This window comes from Schistocerca gregaria, chromosome 11, assembly GCF_023897955.1.
Source record: "Schistocerca gregaria isolate iqSchGreg1 chromosome 11, iqSchGreg1.2, whole genome shotgun sequence".
In the NCBI taxonomy this organism is placed as follows: Eukaryota; Metazoa; Arthropoda; class Insecta; order Orthoptera; family Acrididae; genus Schistocerca; species Schistocerca gregaria.
In genome coordinates this window covers 135,975,344-135,999,733 of record NC_064930.1, presented here as the reverse complement: position 1 = coordinate 135,999,733, position 24,390 = coordinate 135,975,344, and the positions used below count along the sequence as shown (strand labels likewise).

At 44.1% G+C, this 24,390-nt stretch overlaps 1 protein-coding gene across 1 annotated transcript in view; it reads left to right on the top strand.

The window, feature by feature from the left end:
- Nucleotides 1-426: 426 nt before the first annotated feature.
- LOC126294990 (period circadian protein) overlaps nucleotides 427-24,390 on the top strand; it is a 209,652-nt gene continuing 185,688 nt past the window's right edge. The window contains exon 1 of the mRNA XM_049987235.1: nucleotides 427-951. The gene's annotated coding sequence lies outside the window, so the exon portion shown is untranslated. The remainder of the gene's footprint in view (nucleotides 952-24,390) is intronic.

The window sequence follows — 24,390 nt, the reverse complement described above, 5'->3', positions numbered from 1 at the left end:
CTGGGAGTTGAAGCAGCTTGCACTGTAGAGCTGCATCAAACCAGTCTCTGGACTGAAGTCGACAACAACAATTAAATAATTATATTTTACAAACACTGCTTTGATTTTTGGTGAAATTTCGCTGTTCTCTTAATCTGCCTTATATTTTCTCGGGGATATAAGTATCTCCCCTATTTTCTTTTTAAAAAAAAGTTGCTCACGCAAGCTGTGACTGTACGGCAAGGAGAACCCTTCGCTCGGCTATTTGGCTCACAGTGGCGAGGTCAGGTCTTTGGGGGAGTTTGGTGGCGCGCGGCGGTGACTTCGCGCCGGGGTTGGCTGCACTGCGGAGCTCACGTGCGCGGGTGCGTGACGCCAGAGAGAGACAGCTGCTCGACGCCGGTGTGCGCATGCGCCGAGGCGCCTGACGGCGCGGCCGGTTCTGCCGGAAGGACAGGTAAAGCGAAGCAGCCGACGAGTAAACAGCACGCTCAGCTGCGCTCTCAAACGACAGACATACCGTACGCCCTCGCACCGTCAACCACGCTCCAGCAGAGCGTGTCGCAGTTGTTACTTACAGTGCCGCGCCGTGACAGACAGAGCTTCGCAAGCCAGGCGTCTACGCGTGCGCCAGTGGTGCCGTCCAAATTGCGTCGCGCGGCGCAGTTCCAGAGCGTGCAACGTGATCTAGTCGGCAGCGCAACGTGACTGACTTGGCCAGTGTGTGGCTTCGCCCGCGTTATTTTCCGTGCCACGTTCGCGCGGTTGGGACACGATCTCGCAACAAACTCGCCCGTGCTTCGTCCCTGCACCAAATAAAACACACCAGTGAGTGTTTTCTGTGTGTTGACTGTCAGTCTGCTGTGTTTCTTCCCAGAATACGCCACAAGTGCCGGAGTTGCTCCACTTTTGTGACAGATCACCCTCACAGGATCGAAGGCCGTTTCGCCACCACCATCGCACTCCACAAACGTGAGTAAAATATACCATAATGCATTGTTGTTATACATTGAAATAAGTTTTCTTTTCGTGCCTAAGCGCCTCAGCTTATTAAGATATTATTTTCATGAAACTTCCTGGCACATTAAAACTGTGTACCGGACCGAGACTCGAACTCGGGACCTTTGCTTTTCGCGGGCAAGTGCTCTACCAACTGAGCTACCCAAGTACGACTCACGCCCCTTCCTCACAGCTTCACTTCTGTCAGTACCTCGTCTCCTACCTTCCAAACTTTACAGAAGCTCTCCTGCGAACCTTGCAGAACTAGCACTCCTGAAAGAGAGAGCACTGGCCCGCGAAAGGCAAAGGTCCCGAGTTCGAGTCTCGGTCTGGCACACAGTTTTATTCTGCCAGGTAGTTTCATATAAGCGCACACACCGCTGCAGAGTGAAAATCTTATTCTGGAAATATCTGTAGCTGAAATATCAGATCTGAAGATGGTTCATATGAATAAAAATAAATAAATAAATAAAGATTTGCAATCAAGACAGATTATCAGTGACATTATAAAATCACTGATTGCTGTTATCCCATCAGACACGATGTCTGTTTAAAAAAAAAAAAAAAAAAAAAAAAAACTAATTTCCACACATCACTTATTTACAGCCGGCCGCGATGGCCGTGCGGTTCTAGGCGCTTGAGTCCGGAACTGCGGGACTGCTACGGACGCAGATGCCTCGGGCATGGATGTGTGTGATGTCCTTAGGTTAGTTAGGTTTAAGTAGTTCTAAGTTCTGGGGGACTGATGATCTCAGATGTTCAGTCCCATAGTGCTCAAAGCCATTTTGAACTTATTTATATATAAATATGTATCATCGGTGATCCACTATCATCCAAACTGTCAAGAGAATAATCGTATACATAGCAGCCAACTAAAGTCACATACACATCTCCAGTGTACATCTAAGGAGAATCTGATAATTTTAAAAAAGGGCAGCAAGATATTACATATAAGGTAAAAAACTTTTCTGATCATAGTTACAGACCATCATATTAAGACATCTGCTTGGTTATGTATTTACAGAGCACCTCATGGTGGCAATATGCCAAAATGGGCTTAGGCCTATCGTGAATGGTTTATAAAAGAAAAACCATTTAAAGAGCAGCGTAGCTGACTGATATTCGTAATAATCGTGTCATTAGAAGATATGTGAGGCGTGTTTTTTTTAAGTAACTACCGTTTTGAAATTAAAAAACGACGTGCTAAGAAATCTCAATACTTTTACATGAAAGCCTGTACCTTAATCTACTTTTTCTACATAATTTCCGTCAATATCGAGGTACTTACCGTAACGCTGTACCAGTTATAGAATACCCTCCTCATAGAAGCCTGCCGCCTGACTTGTCAACCACTGCATCACCACTGTTTTGACTTCGTCACCGTCTCGAAGACACTGACCGCCCAGGTGTTTCTTCAAGTGCAGAAACAGATGGTAGTCACTGGGTGCAGATCGGGGCTGTACGGAGGATGATCTAGAGTTTCCCATCGAAAAGATGTGACGAGATCTTCGGTCTGATTCGCCACATGTGGACGGGCATTGTCTTGGAGTGAAAAGCGACGCCCTTGCTCAACTTCCACGGACTGTTGCTTTGTTTCCGGTGTGACGTAGGCCACCCACGTTTCATCGCCCGTAAAAATTTGGCCTAAGAAATCATCACCGTCGTTGCGAGCGAGCGAGCGACTCTTAACCTAAGGGACATCCTAAGTGCCCTGTGGTTTCACAGGCTAAACCCAATTGATTATTCGGTACCGCTCAAGGAAAGTCAATGCACTGTCTTCTGCACTTTTCGTTTTGTGCACGTCTGTCAACATTTTCGGTACCCAACGTGCGCTCAATATTCGGTAATTCAAGTGCTCGGTCACAGAGCCATACCAAACACTACGCAAGGAGGAAATCGTGAAGTGTCCCTTTTCTCTCACCTTATTGTCCACTTCCTGCACCAAACTTTCATTAACGACCGAAGGAGGCCCACTGCGTTGTTCATCGTGCACATTTGTTGGGTTGGGTCGTTTGGGGGGAAGAGACCAGACAGCGAGGCCATCGGTCTCATCAGATTAGGGAAGGACGGGGAATGAAGACGGCCGTGCCCTTTCAAAGGAACCACCCCGGCATTTGCCTGGAACGATTTAGGGAAATCACGGAAAACCTAAATCAGGATAGCCGGACACGGGATTGAACCGTCGTCCTCCCGAACTGCACATTTGTGCGGCCATCTCTAAATGCTCTCACCCACTTTCTTACCATTCCATCACTCATAACGTTTTCTCCGTAAACTGCACACATCTCACGTTGAATATCGATCGCTTTTAGGCCTTTAGCACAAAGAAATCTTATAACAGCCCGTACTTCACAGACGGCGGGACTCACGAGATATCGGAGGCGTCTTAAACACTCAGTACACAACGTAAACAAGGAAGAATCAGACTGTAATGGCGTTATTGTGTAGACTAAGGTACAGGCTTTCATTTAAAAATAAAATTGCATCTTAGCACGTCTTATTTTAAATTTCAAAACGGTACTTACTTAAAAAAACATGCCTCGTATTTTGCACTGCAGACCTCAAACAACAAACAGGAGTGCCAGTTTTGTTTAGAGACACTAATTGCATTGTAGTCACCACGATTCTTGATGGTCCCTGGACATTACAAATGGGAGCTGTCATATGGCGAGACATATGTATAATACACCTAGGAATGTCGTTGAAAACGATTGATTTAGTGGTCCGGGTCTTATGGTGTGTGAAGTCTTAATGTTCCATGGGTGTGCAGACCTTCAGATGTTTGAAAATGGTACATTCACTGGTAAACATTACTGTGACCCTGTATGTGTTCCCCATGTGTAAGTCACCGGCGTGCATTTGGCCCTGAATTCATTTCATTTTTCTGGATGACAATGCGTGACCATTTTTGTGGATGACAATGCGCGACCGTTTTCGTGGATGACAATGCGCGACCGCGTGGAATGGCGCAGGTGGGGGAGAATATTCAGCGAACAGACTGGGCTGCCTGCTGCCCCAACTTAAACCCCATCGAGCACGTGCAGCGTGCATTGGGGAGACATACTGGAGCACATCCACATGTACCACCGATCATCCAGCGATGGATCACACAACCTGTTAAGGACCGTGCACCGCCAGGCGACCGCCATAAATCGCGGCGACTTCTGTGTAGTTATTGTCTTCGAATGAAAGTGTCATTTCTGTTTTGTCTCGTTGCGTATTTCTTTCAGTTACCGTCTCTGCTGCACTGTATCAGTTCTTCCTGTCTACGGCACAAGTCTCATCGAGCTATGTTACTCATACGTGACACATCAGGAGAAATTACTTGTCTCCTTAAGTTTTGCATTCTAGTTCTATATTTTCCACATACATATATTTTGCACACATTTAGCATGTTTTTTGTTGTTGTGGTCTTCAGTCCTGAGATAGGATTGATGCAGCTCTCCATGCTACTCTATCCTGTGCAAGCTTCTTCATCTCCCAGTACCTACTGCAACCTACATCCTTTTGAATCTGCTTAGTGTATTCATCTCTTGGCCTCCCTCTACGATTTTTACCCTCCAAGCTGCCCTCCAGTACTAAATTGGTGTTCCCTTGATGCCTCACAGCATGTCCTATCAACAGGTCCCTTCTTCTAGTCAAGGTGTGCCACGAACTTCTCTTCTCCCCAATCCTATTCAATACTTCCTCATTAGTTATATGATCTACCCATCTAATCTTCAGCATTCTTCTGTAGCACCACATTTCGAAAGCTTCTATTCTCTTCTTGTCCAAACTATTTATCGTCCGAATTTCACTTCCATACATGGCTACACTCCATACAAATACTTTCACAAACGACTTCCTGACACATAAATCTATACTCGATGTTAACAAATTTCTCTTCTTCAGAAACGGTTTCCTTGCCATTGCCAGTCTACATTTTATATCCTCTCTACTTCGACCATCATCAGTTATTTTGCTCCCCAAATAGCAACACTCCTTTACTACTTTAAGTGTCTCATTTCCTAATCTAATACCCTCAACATCACCCGACTTAATTCGACTACATTCCATTGTCCTCGTTTTGCTTTTGTTGATGTTCTTCTTATATCCTCCTTTCAAGACACTATCCATTCCGTTCAACTGCTCTTCCAAGTTCTTTGCTGTCTCTGACAGTATTACAATGTCATCGGCGAACCTCAAAGTTTTTATTTCTTCTCCATGGATTTTAATACCTACTCCGAATTTTTCTTTTGTTTCCTTTACTGCTTGCTCAATATACACATTGAATAACATCGGGGAGAGGCTGCAACCCTGTCTTACTCCCTTCCCAACCATTGCTTCCCTTTCATGTCTCATTTCCTAATCTAATACCCTCAACATCACCCGACTTAATTCGACTACATTCCATTGTCCTCGTTTTGCTTTTGTTGATGTTCATCTTATATCCTCCTTTCAAGACACTATCCATTCCGTTCAACTGCTCTTCCAAGTCCTTTGCTGTCTCTGACAGTATTACAATGTCATCGGCGAACCTCAAAGTTTTTATTTCTTCTCCATGGATTTTAATACCTACTCCGAATTTTTCTTTTGTTTCCTTTACTGTTTGATCAATATACACATTGAATAACATCGGGGAGAGGCTACAAGCCTGTCTTACTCCCTTCCCAACCACTGCTTCCCTTTCATGCCCCCCGACTCTTATAACTGCCATCTTGTTTCTGTACAAATTGTAAATAGCCTTTCGCTCCCTGTATTTTACCCCTGCCACCTTTAGAATTTGAAAGAGAGTATTCCAGTGAACATTGTCAAAAGCTTTCTCTAAGTCTACAAGTGCTAGAAACGTACGTTTGCCTTTCCTTAATCTTTCTTCTAAGATAAGTCGTAAGGTTAGTATTGCCTCACGTGTTCCAACATTTCTGCGGAATCCAAACTGATCTTCCGCAAGGTCCGCTTCTACCAGTTTTTCCATTCGTCTGTAAAGAATTCGTGTTAGTAGCTGTGACTTATTAAACTGATAGTTCGGTAATTTTCACATCTGTCAACACCTGCTTTCTTTGGGATTGGAATTATTATATTCTTCTTGAAGTCTGAGGGTATTTCTCCTGTCTAATTCGCGTTAGTATTTTGCAGCCGTGACTTATTAAACTGATAGTTCGGTAATTTTCACACCTGTCAACACCTGCTTTCTTTGGGATTGGAATTATTATATTCTTCTTGAAGTCTGAGGGTATTTCTCGTGTCCCATAAATATTGCTCACCAGATGGTAGAGTTTTGTCATGACTGGCTCTCCCAGGGCCGTCAGTAGTTCTAATGGAATGTAGCATACGTCACACAAATTTTACACACATTTAGCATATGTCACACAAATTTGTATGCATATCCCAGCCGTAGCCCTAGCGATTTTCGCCCTGGTGTTTCGTCTGAATCGGGACAAAACGTATAATTCTAATAAGTTTCCTTTAATTTACGTCTATGGTCACAATCTTTTCTGTTTAACAGATTACTGGTTTCGGTCTTTAATGACCATCATCAGATCTGTCTCATAAAAACAGGGTCCTAATGCACTGCAGCCATAATGGCATAGTCAATCATAGTGATGTGATTTACGTGTATTTGACGATGCTGGTGCTGATTACGCATTTAACAGTTGACTGTGCCACTATGGCTGCAGTGCATTAGGACCTGTGTTTTTTCGCGACGATGTCGCAGCTTGTGAAACGTATAATTCTGCCAGTTATAGACTGTCGTTTCGAAAAACAGGATTGTGAGGTTTTTTTTTTTTTTTCTTCTTTACACCTTCCATCTCTAGAGAGCATGTTAGATATATCCCTGTATTGATTGTGAGCCATTTGGTGTGATTTTTGTCTCCGAAACACGGCGTGGTGGGTGCAGCCAACAAGGGAGGAGTGAGAGACATTGCTCGTCATACTTCTAAAGTAATCGAGGTCAACTAAATACAGGGAAGATACACAAACAGTTTGTTTTTGAATATTTCTACATGTCTGCCCTTCTCGCCCCCACCTTTGCCTTTATACACCATATTTGGTCGAAACTGCTCCAGGCACCGCTGCCATGCTTTTTATGTGATGCCTTCCCCCGCCAAACCTTCAGCCACCAGGCTGGCAGGGCTGCCTTATTATCATTGTTTCTCCAGACAGCAAGTGATACATTTGCCAGTTTTGGTAGGAATTCCACCGCACATCACAGGGACTTGTTGATGTGACACTGTCTTCTTCCCCTCCTCCAGGCCCAGTACCCCAGCTGTAGTGGTGGTGTACTCATAGTGTCTTTTATGCATATGGAATGAAGTAGCGATCGCAAATTAGTACCAAGACGGGATTCGAACCCGGGTCTCCTGCTTGCTAGGCAGGTCTGTTAGCCACTGTGGTTCACAAAGCCGCACAGATTACTCTGGCATGTCTCCCTCCTCAATCCTCCAAGCAAAGGACCCAGGTTCAATTCCCGGTCTTGGTACAAATTTTCAATCAACACTTCAGTATAGATACATAAAAACATATCAGTACAAGACCAGTAGAGTCTCTGAAATTGTGTCATTTCATTTGTATCATAGTGACTGTCCCCAAACCCTATGGATTTCATACTATTAGCGTTCGTTATCATATGTTTTTACTCTTTTTCATAATTCCTAGCCCCACTTCTGTCCCTAGGAGTGTTAGGGGTATATTATTGCACCATGCCTTTACAAGAATAATGAGTAATTTATGTAGAAAATTTGGCTGGAATTGCCCCAGACGTTGGTGATTTAACCTGTCTCTGGCCGGGCATGGTGGCCGAGCGGTTCTAGGCGCTACGGTCCAGAACCACGCGGCTGCTATGGTCGCCTGATGTCCTTAGGTTCGTTAGGTTTAAGTAGTTCTAAGTTCTAGAGGCCTGATGACCTTAGCAGTAAAGTCCCATAAGATTTCACTAACATTTGAACATCTTATTTGATAAAAATTTTTAAGAAAATATTTCGTTACATTAAAAAAAATTTAAAAGCTTAATTTCTGTAATTTGTGTTTCACTTCTCTCTTATAAATAAAAATATACTTGTTAGGGGATGAAATTTACTATGGAAATATTTCCCCAAGAATGCAAAAGTCATGATTAACAAAAACGCCGGACGCCAGCTACCAGAATCGCTTTTTGGTGAGAAAAGGTCATGCTCGTATGGCCTTAATTACAGTGAAAACTTAGAAGTTGTTGCAATACGTGAACAACATTAAAATTCGATTAAATAAGAACAAGAGAAATTTCTGCAAGCTATACAGCCTACGCGAGCGAAGAAGCGGGCACTAAGCGAGTTTTTTATTTGTACATGTATAGTTATGTCCACAACTTAAAAACCTTGCAGTTTGAAGATGATCATGGAACATCTGAAAAAAAACAGCTTCAGTTATTATAGTGTTACAAGAGCGTAAGCAGATTCTGGACGAAAGTGCAGGTGGCAGTTGGCTCGAAAGAATTCTAGAAATGCACTGAAAAACTCTTTAAAAACGAACGAGCTATCGGATGTGGTGCCATCCGAAACGGAACTGTTTTATCTCCTAATTAACAGTACCGCCCGCGTGACCAAATTAGGCGATATTTTGCCACTAATGATAGAATTTTTAGCAGTTTTTTTTTTTTTTTTTTTTTTTTTTTTTTTTTTTTTTTTTTTTTTTAAGAAATGCATCTAGCGCCGTTTCAGTGAAATGTTTCTTGATCAACGCGATTTTTGAGCGACACATGCAAACCCAAATGTATTTTTATCCACTGATTTTAATTTGGTGCTATTTATAGTTACAGTGTGAAATATTGCAACCCAAAGTTCTACCAGTCTCCAAAAAACCCCAGTGCTATACGTAAGTGATTAGGCTACTATAGGAGCGTGTACGTCTTTTCAACATAACGATACTGGAAGAATCGAAATTGCTTTTCCCCAACTTTCTTATTACGAACTTATCTGAACTATTAGAACAATACACAGCAAAAAAAGCCATAAACAGCAGCGATAGCATTAAATTTAACTGCAAGAAAGAACTGAACGGACTAACAAAACAACAACCGGACTCATATAACACCAAAGATGTGCAGTAACTGGTCTTGCTACAGTGTAGCTTGTCGATAGTCCTGTTGATATATCGATAATTACACTAGTGGCCATTACAATTCCTACACCACGAACATGGCGTCTTAGAGTCGCGAAATTTAACAGACAGCAAGAAGGTGCTGCGATATGCAAATTATTAGCATTTCAGAGCATTCACGCAAGGTTGACGCCGGTGGCGACACCTACAACGTGCTGACATGAGGAAAGTTCCCAACCGATTTCTCGTACACAAACAGCAGTTGACCGGCGTTGCCTGGTGAAACGTTGTTGTGATGCCTCGTATGAGGAGGAGAAATGCGTTTCCGACTTTGATAAAGGTCGGATTGTAGCCTACAGCGATTGCGGTTTACCGTCTCGCGACATTGCTGCTCGCGTTGGTCGAGATCCAGTGACTGTTAGCAGAATATGGAATCGGTGGGTAATACGGAACGCCGTGCTGGATCCCAACGGCCTCGTATCACCAGCAGTCGAGATGACAGACATCTTATCCGCACGGCTGTAACGGATCGTGCAGCCACAGCTTGATCCCCGAGTCAACAGATGGGGACGTTTGCAGGACAACAACCATCTGCACGAACAGTTCGACGACGTTTGCAGCAGCATGGACTATCAGCTCGGAGACCGTGGCTGCGGTTACCCTTGACGCTGCATCACAGACAGGAACGCCTGCGATGGTGTACTCGACGACGAACCTGGGTGTACGAATGGCAAAACGTCATTTTTTCGGAAGAATCCAGGTTCTATTTACAGCATCACGATGGTCGGATCCGGCGACATCGCGGTGAACGCACATTGGAAGCGTGTATTCGTCATCGCCATACTGGCGTACCACCCGTCGTGATGGTATGGGGTGCCATCGGTTACACGTCTCGGTCACCTCTTGTTCGCAATGACGGCAGTTTGAACAGTGGACGTTACATTTCAGATGTGTTACGACCCGTGGCTCTACCCTTCATTCGATCCCTGCGAAACCCGACATTTCAGCAGGATAATGCACGTCCGTACGTTGCAGGTCCTGTACGGGCCTCTCTGGATACAGAAAATGTTCGACTGCTGCCCTGGCCAGCACATTCTCGAGATCTCTCACCAATTGAAAACGTCTGGTCAATGGTGGGCGAGCAACTGGCTCGTGACAACACGCCAGTCACTACCCTTGATGAACTGTGGTATCATGTTGAAGCTGTACCTGTACACGCCATCTGAGATCTGTTTGACTCAATGCCCAGGCATATCGAGGCCGTTATTACGGCCAGAGGTGGTTGTTCTGGGTGCTGATTTCTCAGGGTGTATGCACGCAAATTGCGTGAAAATGTAATCACATGTCAGTTCTAGTATAATATATTTGTCCACTGAGTACCGGTTTATCACCTGCATTTCTTCTCGGTGTAGCACTTTTAATGGCCAGTAGTGTACTTTCGTTACCGCGTTACGCGCCTACACCACCATCGGGCGGGATCCAACGTTGCGGCGGTCGTAATGTTTTGGTTGATCAGTGAAGAGCATTTTGCGTCCGGGTGTCACTCTTGCACGAATAGCCAAAGCGGTTAAGGCGACCGCTTGCGCAAATCGGGAAATTCGGGTTGGAGTCCCGGCCAGGCACAAATTTCCATTGCAGTCATTCCCGTATACTGGATGTTACAAAAAGGTACGGCCAAACTTTCAGGAAACATTCCTCACACACAAATAAAGATGTTATGTGGATATGTGTCCGGAAACGCTTAATTTCCATGTTGGAGCCCATTTTAGTTTCGTCAGTATGTACTGCACTTCCTCGATTCACCGCCATGATTTCATACGGGATATTCTACCTATGTTGCTAGAACATGTCCCTTTACATGCATGACACATGTGGTTCATGCACGATAAAGCTCCTGCACATTTCAGACGAAGTGTTCGTACGCTTCTCAACAACAGATTCGGTGACCGACGGATTGGTAGAGGCGGACCAATTCAGTGGCCTCCACGCTCTCCTGACCTCAACCCTCTCGACTTTCATTTATGGGGGCATTTGAAAGCTCTTGTGTACGCAACCCCGGTACCAAATGTAGAGACTCTTCGTCCTCGTATTGTGGACGGCTGTGATACAATACGCCATTCTCCAGGGCTGCATCAGCGCATCAGGGATTCCGTGCGACGGAGAGTGGGTGCATGTATCCTCGCTAACGGAGGACATTTTGAACATTTCCTGTAACACAGTGTTTGAAGTCACGCTCGTACGTTCTGTTGCTCTGTGTTTCCATTCCATGATTAATGTGATTTGAAGAGAAGTAATAAAATGAGCTCTAACATGGAAAGTAAGCGTTTCCGGACACACGTCCACATAACATATTTTCTTTCTTTGTGTGTGAGGAATGTTTCCTGAAAGTTTGGTCGTACCTTTTTGTAACACCCTGTAGAGCTAACCGTCGTTCGTATTTCGCAACTGCGAATACATTTCATGCAGTACATGATTAAGCTCTACTCGCACTTTTGCGGATTCTTTGATACGGAGTGAATAACAAAAATGTTATTTGCGAATAAATTTAGGAGTTCCCGCGTTTTTTTTTTTTTTTTTTTTTTTGTTTTTTTTTCCTCGTGTGGGAATTTGTTCGAGTTTGACACTGAAGGTGGACGTTTTTAAACAGGTCTGTGTACCTTTGAAATCTGTGTTCTTTGACACTAGATTGTTCACAGTTCGTAGTCTAGTGGCTACGGTCAGAGGGTTAGCTGCCCTCCTGCCCTCTATAATTAAAAAAAATTAAATTAAAATAAAAAAACTGAGTTAATGGATCGACTATTAACTTGAACAAGCATCACGGAACGTCCGCCCCGAACAAATTCAAAGATCAACAACGAACGAAATGAGATTTTTTTAAAAAAATGTCTCTAGCGTTGCTGCCTTTGGATCACGGGGTCCCGGGTTCGATTGTCGCCTGGGTTGGGGATTTTCTCTGCCCGGTATGTTGTTCTGACAAGAATAACGAAGAATGTTGTACCTATTTTAAATGTCGGGCAGTACTGTACCCCTTCACAGTCTCTTCCTGTACAGTTTTCACCCTCTACAGCTCCCTCTAGTATCGTGGAAGTCATTCCCCGATGTCTTACATGTCCTCTCATCCTGTCCTTCTCCTTTTCCACATATTCCTTTCCTCTCCCATCCTGCGGTCGCCCCCCCACCCCTCCCCCACAAAAAAAAAACAGTCTCAAATTACGCTTGCTACCCCATAAGATGGCACTTTTGATAATAAGCCAATAATACTGAGTCAAAAGCTTTTCGCACATCGAGAAATATTGCATCTACCTGAATGTCTTAATCCGAAGCTTTTAGGTGAGAGAAATGGGAGTTTGGTTTCAGTCGATCGATGTTTTCGGAATCCATGCTGGTTGGCATGGAGAATGCCATTCTGTTCGAGATACCTTACTGCGTTTGATATCAGAATATCTTCTATACTCGTACAACAAATGGATGTCATCATCAGTATTACCTGATATCTTAACACATGTCCCATAATCCTGTCTGTGCCTTCTTCTTGTCAGTGTTTTCCACACATTCCCTTCCTCGCAGATTCCTTTTCTGTGCTGGCCGGGGTGGCCGAGCGGTTCCAGGCGCTACAGTCTGGAACCGCGCGATCACTACGGTCGCAGGTTCGAATCCTGCTTCGGGTATTCGCAGGTTCGAATCCTGCCTCGGGTATAGGTGCGTGTGATCTCCTTAGGCTAGTTAGGTTTAAGTAGTTCTGAGTTCTAGGGGACTGATGAGCTCAGCAGTTATGTCCCATAGCGCTCAGAGCCATTTTTTGAGCCTCTTTTCTGTCCCGTTTTCCCACAGTGCATGTTTCACTAACATACAATGCTGTGCTCCAAATGTACATTCTCATAAATCTTTTTCCTCAAATTAAGGCCTATGTTTGATACCAGTAGACTACTCTTGGCCAGGAATGCCCTTTTGCCAGAATTTTTTTGCCAGGAATTACCGCACGTTAACACGGAGTGCCATCGTGTTCCAAAGATTTCGACGTCTTCTAACCTACATCACCCGCCCTTTGTGTAGATTTTGCCGTAAAGGAAGCAGTGCGCTGATTGTAAAAAAGGACGGGGGATTCTTAGGTAAAAACGGCACGCTTCGTCAGAATACGAGGGAGACCGCTTATGTAAAAGGCAGTCTTCTGGGAAGAGCTTGTGAGATCTGCTTCGACTCGCGAGATATTGTATGTGCCGCGCTATGCAGGGAGTGGAAAAAGAGGGAGGCAGGAAAAAGAGAGAGAGAGAGAGAGAGAGAGAGAGGAGGGGGGGCAGGAGAGAAGGGAGCGAGGCTGCAATTGTCTGGTCACCCCAGACCCTGCAGGCGATCAAACTTTTCTATCGACGGGTTTGTCATACAGGCTCGTACACGTACCAACAAAGTTTGTCAGTTTAACATCACTAAAGCGCGCGTCATATATGACGGCGGCCGAGTTTAGGTTCGTTCTGCGCATCTGATGTCACAAAACGCAGTCAGCCAATGAACAGAGAACGACGTTGGCAGATCTCGGCTGCAGTGCAGAGCACGGACGAGTGTCTTCAGTTTTAGAAACGTTCAGTCATAAATAAAGCAACTGAACGAAAGCAATGTCTCGAGAGCAGAATTTCTTTTATAGAAAGTTCGGAATAAGCATTCTTTATACCAATTGCTTCATATTGTATTCATTAATTAAACCAAACAAGCAATAAGTCTCCTAATTGACGCCATAGCAAGGAAAGGTGTTTTTATCATTCTTACTAACCGCTAAAGAACAGCGGTAATTGTTTATTTCCTATTGTACTTCGACGAAACGTGAGTAATTCACAGTCATACCAAAGGTGTTTGTCAGTATTTAAATTCCTTCAGGAAGTCTATTTAACGCCGAGCAGCATTACTGTCATGGTGAAAGTGTTTGTCTCCTAAGCGGAAGGTTCCGAGTTCAAACCCTGTTCGATGCTTAATATTTTCTTTATTTAAAAACAAAATCGAAGTGTCTTACTTCATGAATTTTATTCGTCTGAATGTAATTTTTTGAAATTTCTAGTGCTTTGTCTCTTCAGTATTTCTCAATATTACATACGACACCTATCTGGTACTTAAATTAAATGAGATATTGTTGTACAGTAAATTTTCTATGAAATTTAGGTATCTTGTCAACATTTCATTCCCAACATTGTGGCAACTAAAATCGACTATACGGAAATTATACGCTATGGGCTTTACCTCTGCAACCTCTTCAAAATTTCGGGGTTTACTACATTTAATGCTGCAGAGTAACTGCGTTGAACATCGTAACAAAATTAAGTCATTTATGGGGGGAAGGTATCAGTCAAGAAGATGTGTAAAAATCAAATTATTGGGCCAAATAGTTTTTGTGAAATCGAGTGATAAGTGTGTCAAAGCAGTCGGAACACCGTGTGTCAGCACAGACGAGCAGTGCAGGGATGACAAAATGCGGGGAGCGCGTCTCTGTAGCAGCGAAAGGGTTAATGCGGCCGTGGTGGCTTTACTTCATAAACTGCGCGCTCCCGCCTTAACGTAAGTTTGCGAACTATACTATACTATGGCGCTGCTTCTCTTGGCGCGTGCGTCGTTTGCAGCTGGCAACGCAGCAATCTCCCGCTTCTGGGCGGGCATGCGAGAACCGCCAAGACAAAAGAATTGAACTATAGCAAACGATATTCGTGTTTCGAACTATTTTGACACCAGTGCAATGGCTACCGCTACAGACAAAGCGTGTTCTACAATCAATCAAGAATGAAGACGCTGGTCCAGGAATGTTTGAAATTGCGAGAGAAACGTATCCATGAAAAATCTGCTAAAGGAACATGACCATTACATCTACTTTCTCCGAGAGGGCAGTCAAACTGTTAATGACGAAGTTACTTGGCCGTCGCACTGAAAAAGAAACACAATTACTCGAAAATTATTCTCGTCCACTTTGTCCTCCGACGACGGTGTATTAAAATACCACAGCGTGAGAACACATTTATCGCCAATGAAAAATCCGGAATCGTTCACTGTTTTTTTCAAAATTTTACATATTGCACTTAAGCTTGAATGTTGTGCATGGAATATTTATTTTCTCCACAATGTCTTCTTGTGCAATATATGGCTGGGAAAGAGGTAATACCTGTATCATTTTGGTAACTACTAGCTTGGTAACAAGCTTAAACAAAGCTTTTGACAATGTTGACAGGACTAACTCTCTTTCAAATTCTGAAGGTAGCAGGGGTAAAATACAGGGAGCGAAAGGCTATTTACAATTTGTACAGAAGCCAGATGGCAGTTATAACAGTCGAGGGGCATGAAAGGGAAACAGTGGTTGGGAAGGGAGTGAGACAGGGTTGAAGCCTATGCCCGATGTTATTCAATCTGTATATTGAGCAAGCAGTAAAGGAAACAAAAGAAAAATTTGGAGTAGCAATTAAAATTCAGGGAGAAGACTTTGAGGTTCGCCAATGACACTGAAAATCTGTCAGAGACAGAAAAGGACCCGGAAGAGCAGCTGAACGGAATGGACAGGGTCTGAAAAGGAGGATATGAGATGAACATCAACAAAAGCAAAACGAGGACAATGGAATGCAGTCGAATTAAGTCGGGTGATGCTGAGGAAATTAGATTAGGAAATGAGACACGTAAAGTAGTAAAAGCGTTTTGCTATTTGGGGAGGAAAATAACTGATGATGGTCGAGGTAGAGAGGATATAAAATGTAGACTGGCAATGGCAAGGAAAGCGTTACTGAAAAAGATAAATTTGTTAACATCGAGTATAGATTTAAGTGTCAGGAAGTCATTTCTGAAAGTATTTGTATGGAGTGTAGCCATGTATGGAAGTGAAACATGGACGATGAATAGTTTGGACAAGAAGAGAACAGAAGCTTTCGAAATGTGGTGCTACAGAAGAATGCTGAAGATTAGGTGGGTAGATCACGTAACTAATGAGGAGGTATTGAATAGAATTGGGGAGAAGAGAAGTTTGTGGCACAACTTGACAAGAAGAAGGGACCGGTTGGTAGGACATGTTCTGAGGCATCAGGGGATCACTAGTTTAGCACTGGAGGGCAGCGTGGTGGGTAAAAATTGTGGAGGGAGACCAAGAGATGAATACAGTAAGCAGATTCAGAAGGATGTAGGTTGCAGTAGGTACTGGGAGATGAAGAAGCTTGCACAGGATAGAGTAGCACGGAGAACTGCATCAAACCAGTCTCAGGACTGAAGACTACAACAACAGTGCTGTTTTGTTTGTACCCTTGTTTTCATAGTTGTGGAAACTCGCGTTGCTGTGAGTTTTGTAACAAAACTTTTTTCCGGGGAGTGTGCGCAGCGAAACATTGACACATACAACGTTCCCCATCTTCTAAAATCTACTTTCAATCGAAACCTCTCTCAAAGATGTCAAACACGCCCTCTGTCCAACAAACACGTCAACAGAGTGGTACACGGTGAAATATTTGATAAAGCTGTTAAAATTTGACAAATTGTTTGATTGTGTACGGGGGCGTTAACATATCCAGATGCATTTTTGTCGTTGTGGTCTTCAGTCCGAAGACTGGTTTGATGCTGCTCTCCATGATACTCTATTCTGTTCAACTCTCATCATCTTCGAATAACTGCTGCAACCTACATCTCTCTGAATCTGCTTGCTGTGTTCGTCTCTTGATCCACACCTACGATTTTAATCCCCACGGCCGGCCGCTGTGGCCTATCGGTTCTAGGCGCTTCAGTCCGGAACCGCGCTGCTGCTACGGTCACAGGTTCGAATCCTGCCTCGGGCATGGATGTGTGTGACGTCTTTAGGTTAGTGAGGTTTAAGTAGTTTTAAGTCTAGGGGACTGTTGACCTTAGATGTTAAGTCCCATAGTCCTTAGAGCCACTTTATTGAATCCCCACACTTTCCTCCAATACTAAATTGGTGATCCCTTGATGCCTCAGAATTTGTCCTACCAAGCGATCCCTTCTTCTCCCCAATTCTATTCAGTACCTCCTCATTAGTTACGTGATCTACTAGTCTAATCTTCAGCATTCTTCTGTAGAATCACATTTCGAAAGCTTCTACTCTCTTCTTGTCTAAACTGTTTATCGTTCATGTTTCACTTCCATACATGGCTTCATTCCATACAATACTTTAAGAAAGGACATCCAGAGACTTAAATTTATACTCTGTTAACAAATTTCTCTCCTTCAGAAACGCTTTCCTTGCCATTGCCTGTCTGCATTTTATATCCTCCTTATTTCGACCATCATCAGTTATTTTACTGCCCAAATAGCGAAAATCATTTACTATTTTAAGTGTCCCGTTTCCTAATTTAATTACCTTAACATCTACTGACGTAGTTCGACTACATTTCATTATCCCCGTTGTGCTTTTGTTGATGTTCATTTTATATCTTCGTTTCAAGACACTGTCCATTACGTTCTACTACTCTTCCAAGTCCCTTCCGTATCTGACAGAATTGTAACGTCATTGGCAAACCTCCAAATTTTTATTTCTTCTCCGTGAAGTTGAATTCGTACTCCAATTATTTCTTTTGTTTCCTTTACTGCTTGTTCAGTGTACAGGTTGAGTAACATCGGGGATAGGCTAAAACCTGTTTTACTTCGTCGTCAACCACTGCCTCGCTTTCATGACCCTCCACTCTTATAGCTACCGTCCGATTTCAGTACAAATCGTAAATAACCATTCCCTCCCCGTATTTTACCTCCGCTATCTTTAAAACTTCAAAGAGAGAGCCCAATCAACATTATCAAAACCTTTCTCCAAATCTACGAATGCTATAAACGTAGGTTTATCTTTCCTTAACCTGTATTCTAAGTAGGGCCAGTATAGCGTCACGTGTAGAAGCATTATATAACGAAACTATTATATACGTAAAAGAAATGTGTAATACAGTCCACTGATGTTTCATAAATAAAAGGAAGCGAAACGCGTATGAGATGAAAGCAAAGAGACTTGCATTGAGTTGCGTAGATACACCAGATCTCCTGGAATAACAATACAGAAGGATTTTTTTAATTGAGCTTTAATGAATGTTAAGAACTACATCGTTCAATACACGATTGTTGAGCTACACGATGGTTGTTGAGCCTAGATCGAAATCGATCGTCTCTAATAAAATATACTGCAACAGTGTGTATTGCACAATGCGTTTCTGAACGATGTAGAAGCAAGTAAAGGACTGAGGGGAAAGATATAAAAAAAAGATCAATTTCCTTTCTATTGTCCTTGCCTGCGGCGGTCGCTTTGAGAGAGAAGCAACTGAACTGGTATTCCTGATTAACGGTCAGTGTGTTTGAATAGTCGCTGTGCATTGGACTACGGATTTCAGATGTAAACTGCGTTGCACGTTCGAAGCCGAGTTGGCAGAACTGTTGCTTCACAGACAAGCGATTGTTTTTCAGTTCGTCCCATTGCTGCGTGGGATACAACTGTTTGGTTCAGCTGGTGAAAGCTAACCAATGCGCGGTGCAGTGTTTAGACCAGTGGTGTCCAATCCGTAGCAAAATATGTAAAATTCTATAAAATTCCAAAAGTTATTATAACTTTTTTTTTCAGTGGTACTTGTTGATGTTAAGTATATTATGTGCGGGCCAAAAATACTAGTCTTTCTCCATCGCGGCACAGGTCAACTAAAAGATTGGATACTCCTGGTTTCGACGTTTATTTTCAAATTATGGTGCTTTTAACTGTGGAACGTATTTTTCTTGTTGAACACGTTTTCGACAATGTGACAACTACACAATTTAGTGCAGTGGGAATTTGCTAAAAAATTCCCCGAAGCATGTGTACCTCATGGTATGGGGGTTCGTCGACACATTGAGGAATTTCGAGAGACAGGCTGTGTTAGATACCGAACGAGCTGGAAGACCAGCTAGACTAAACGAACACAACTGGTTGGACATTTCCGACTCTGTGCAGCAGAGCCAGCGAAGATCGTTGCGCAAGTTGGCACGAGAAAAAGATACCCGTTGTCCGAGCGCACACAGAGCAGATAGGCAAACACTGAAATTACGAGGAGCGTTTCAAAAGTCCGTGCAAAAATAAAAACTACTTTCGTGTTTGGGGTAAATCTTCTTCATTTTTTGACATAGTCTCCTTTTAGAATTTATACACTACATCCAACGCTGTTCTAATTTGTTGATCCCTTCCCAAATAATAGGAATGGTCCAAGTCTGCAAAATAGCTATTAGTTACTGCAATCGCCTCCTAGTTTGAATAAAATATTTGTCCCGCCGGAAGCCGAGCGGTCTAGGCGCTGCAGTCATGGACTATGCGGCTGGTCCCGGCGGAGGTTCGAATCCTGCCTCTCGCATGGGAGCGTGTGTTTGTCCGTCGGATAATTTAGATTAAGTAGTGTGTAAGCTTAGGGACTGATGACCTTAGCAATTAAGTCCCATAAGATTTCACACCCATTTGAACATTTTTTGTCCCGCCAGCCATTTCTTCAAATTGGGGAACAAATAGTAGTCTGAATAAGCCAAGTCTCGAGAACAGGGGAGATGTGAAACGACTTGGAATCCTATTTCCATTAATTTTGCGACCACAACTGCTGAGGTATGTGCTGAAGCATTATCGTGTTGGGAAGTTTTTTTTTTTTTTTTTTTTTTTTTTTGCCGCCCAATCGCCGGCGTTTTTCCTGAAGAGTCGGTTTTCAAACGGTCCAATAACAATGAATAATATTCACCTGTAACAGTTTTACCATTTTCCATATAGTCGATGAGGATTATCCCTTGCGAATCCATAAAGACAGTCGCCGTAACCTTTGCGTCCGAAGGAATGGTGTTCGCCTTTTTTGGTGCAGGTTCTCCCTTGCTAACCCATCATTTAGATTGCTGTTTGGTCCCAGGAGTATAAGACATCGAAAAAGTTCAGGTGAAGGCAGCCCCTTTTATATTATCGCGAAATATGGGAGAGAGTGCCACAGAAATTATACAGGATTTGGGCTGGGAATCATAAAAAAAAGGCGTTTTTCGTTGCGACGGAATCTTCTCACGAAATTCCAATCACCAACTTTCTCCTCCGAAAATATTTTGTTGACACCGACTTGCATAGGGAGGAACGATCACCACGGTAAAATAACGGAAATCAGAGCTCGTACGGGAAGATATAGGTGTTCATTCTTCCCTCGCGCTATACGAGATTGGAATAATAGAGATTTGTGAAGGTGGTTCCATGAGCCCTCTGCCAGGTACTTAAATCTGATTTGCAGAGTATCCATGTAGATGTAGATGCAGAACTGACTCGTTCTGTTCATCTGCAGTGACTGTTTTTACTAGCACTGTTCTTTCCTTGGGGAGGGGGAGAGGGGGGGAGGGAGAGCGAGGAGGTTGACCAAACTGCGCTGTCATCGGCCCTCTGCTTCGCTCTTGTTTCGTTTTTTACGGTGGCAAGTTTAAGTGGCAACGAGCAAATGTGAAATTTTGTTTTCTGTGTGGTAAAAATGTTTGTTGAACTACGATAATGATGGAAGCTGAAGAAATGAATAACATTTGTGCCACGGCCGGGACTCGAACGCGGGTTATCTTGCTTATTAGGCAGACAAGCTGACCATTACAACACCACAGCACAATGGTCAACATTCCTGCACGAACTACCCAAGTCAATTGCCCTCCACAACACAAACTTCAATTCATGTCTCCAGTTTATTTTCCCCCCTACATTGTCATAATTGCCAGTGCTCTACAGCACTGGAATAGCACCGCACCGTTGGACGTAATGGGGAAGTCCTGTGCCACAGATGATCGTATAGATCTTACAGTTAAATTTTCCCAGAGACATTTAAGGCTCATCTTTACGCCCAACGCTGGGGTGTTATTTCAACGATGGAGAGCCCCGGCAATAGTGACAATGTAGGGGGAAGATAATCCGGAGATGGGAATTGAAATTTGATTGGGGAGGGCATTAGGCTAGGCTAGTTCGTGTAGCAACACTCACCATAGTGCTGCGGTGGTGTAATGGTCAGTATTTCTGCCCAGTAAGTAAGATGACCCGGGTTCGAGTCCCTGCCTTAGTACAAATTTTAATTCATTTCTTCAGATAAAGATAAGACTTAAATGTCTCTAGCGAAATTCAATTATAAGTTTCTGAAACTGTTTTTAATGTCGGAAACAGCGTACCGAATGACGCAACGGAAAAACTCAAGTGTACGAGCAGTTTGCTCAAATTAAAAATGGCGACACGCCTATTGATGACCAACTCATTCCAAACGTCCATCGACTGCCAGAATCGCCAAAAAATATTGAAAAAAGTCGAGCGCTTGTGCTCACAGACGGTCGACAGATTGATCAACTGTCAGAGATGAGTGGATTACCTCGGAGCTCGGTTCAGCGAATTTTAAAGGAAGGTCCGGGAGTGAAAACCGTTGCTGCCAAGTTTGTTCCTTGGGTTCTGACTGTCAGTCGAAAAGGAGCGTCCAGTTCAAACGTGTCGTGCTTTGAAACAACAGCTTGAAACAGGTTCATCACTGGCGATGACTCACGGTGCTCTGGATACGACCCAGAAGCAAAGCAGGAGTCAAGCACGCGGATGACGTCATCGTCACCCCGTCCAAAAATAAAAAAAAAAATGGCTCTGAGCACTATGGGACTCAACATCTAAGGTCATAAGTCGCCTAGAACGTAGAACTACTTAAACCTAACTAACCTGAGGGCATCACACACACCAATGCCCGAGGCAGTCCCGCGGTTCCGGACTGCAGCGCCAGAACCGCACGGCTACCGCGGCCGGCGTCCAAAAATCGTCGTCAAGTCAAATCATACACTACTGGCCAATAAAATTGCTACACCACGAAGGTGACGTGCTACAGACGCGAAATTTAATCGACAGGAAGAAGATGCTGTGATATGCAAATGATTAGCTTTTCAGAGCATTCACACAAAGTCGGCGCCGGTGGCGACACCTACGACGTGCTGACATGAGGAAAGTTTCCAGCCGATGTCTCATACACAAACAGCAGTTGACCGGCGTTGCCTGCTGAAACGTTGTTGTGATGCCTCGTGTAAGGAGGAGAAATGCGTACCATCACGTTTCCGACTTTGATAAAGGTCGGACTGTAACCTATCGCGATTGCGGTTTATCGTATCGCGACACTGCTGCTCGCGTTGGTCGAGATCCAGTGACTGTTAGCAGAATATGGAATCGGTGGGTAATACGGAACGCCGTGCTGGATCCCAACGGCCTCGTATCACCAGCAGTCGAGATGACAGACATCTTATCCGCACGGCTGTAACGGATCGTGCAGCCACAGCTTGATCCCCGAGTCAACAGATGGGGACGTTTCCAAGACAACAACCATCTGCACGGACAGTTCGACGACGTTTGCAGCAGAATGCACTATCAGCTCGGAGACCACGGCTGTGGTTACGCTTGACGCTGCATCACAGACAGGAGCGCCTGCGATGGTGTACTCGACGACGAACCTGGGTGCACGAATGGCAAAACGTCATTTTTTTGGATGAATCCGGGTTCTGTTTACAGCATCACGATGGTCGGATCCGTGTTTGGCGACATCGCGGTGAACGCACATTGGAAGCGTGTATTCGTCGTCGCCATACTGGCGTATCACCCGGCGTGATGGTATGGGGTGCCATCGGTTATACGTCTCGGTCACCTCTTGTCCGTATTGACGGCACTTTGAACAGTGGACGTTACATTTCAGATGTGTTACGACCCGTGGCTCTACCCTTCATTCGATCCTTGCGAAACCCTACATTTCAGCAGGATAATGCACGACCGCATGTTGCAGGTCCTGTACGGGCCTTTCTGGATACAGAAAATGTTCGACTGCTGCCCTGGCCAGCACATTCTCCAGATCTCTCACCAATTGAAAACCTCTGGTCAATGGTGGCCGAGCAACTGGCTCGTCACAATACCGCAGTTAACTACTCTTGATGAACTGTGGTATCGTGTTGAAGCTGCATGGGCAGCTGTACCAGTACACGCCATCCAACCTCTGTTTGACTCAATGCCCAGGCGTATCGAGGCCTTTATTACCGCCTGAGGTGGTTGTTCTGGGTACTGATTACTCAGGATCTATGCACAAACAAATTGCGTGAAAATGTAATCACATGTCAGTTCTAGTATAATATATTCGTCCAATGAATACCCGTTTATCATGTGCATTTCTTCTTGGTGTAGCAATTTTAATGGCTAGTAGCGTAATTTAGTAAAATGTGTTCATATTCTTTTTCATTCAACGTTCTCTTAACCACCCTTTACCAAAAATCGTGGAAAAAAATGAAATAAAAATATTTGCACTCGATATAGCCGTTTTGATATCGATGTATCGACGCAGTCATCGCCGCCTACTCGTCCATGTATATCGGTTATCATTTGATGTGGATATCGACATGTCATCGGCGGCTCTACTTTGGCGCTACGCCTGCGTTGGCTGCCGTGCGGAGCCGGCTGCAGCGGCCACGTGTCTATCTTGCACGCGCCGCCTCAGCTCGGCGAGTCCGTGGGGTGTCTGCCGTAGAGGCGGCCAAGGAATCACGTGTCCGCTACACAACACACCAACCGACAAGCCGCAGCAACCAACTTTATTTACACCGTCTGGCGGCTGAAATCACAACTAGCAACTAAACGTGTGTCCTCTGTTGTCCGAAGTTCCTACTGCTTCTAAAAAAAAAACAGTAGCGGCCGGTGTGTAAGAGTACGTGAACACCCTTGCTTCCGATGCCTTGCCAATTTATTAGTTATTTTTTCCCTCGAAGGGAACGATCTATTTATACGTAATCAGGATGGTTTCAGAAAACATCGTTCTTGTCCAACCCAGCTAGCTCTTTACTCGCACGAAGTTATGGCCGCTATCGACAGGGGATCTCAAGTTGATTCAGTATTTCTAGATTTCCGGAAAGCTTTTGACACCGTTCCTCACAAGCGACTTCTAATCAAGCTGTGGAGCTATGGGGTATCGTCTCAGTTGTGCGACTGGATTCGTGATTTCCTGTGAGGAAGGTCGCAGTTCGTAGTAATAGACGGCAAATCATCGAGTAAAACTGAAGTGATATCGGGTGTTCCCCAGGGAAGCGTCCTGGGACCTCTACTGTTCCTGATCTATGTAAATGACCTGGGTGACAATCTGAGCAGTTCTCTTAGGTTGTTCGCAGGTGATGCTGTAATTTACCGTCTAGTAAGGTCATCCAAAGACCAGTATCAGTTGCAAAGCGATTTAGAAAATATTGCTGTATCGTGTGGGAGGTGGCAGTTGACGCTAAATAACGAAAAGTGTGAAGTGATCCACATGAGTTCCAAAAGAAATCCGTTGGAATTCGATTACTCGATAAACAGTACAATTATCAAGGCTGTCAGTTCAACTAAGTACCTGGGTGTTAAAATTACGAACAACTTCA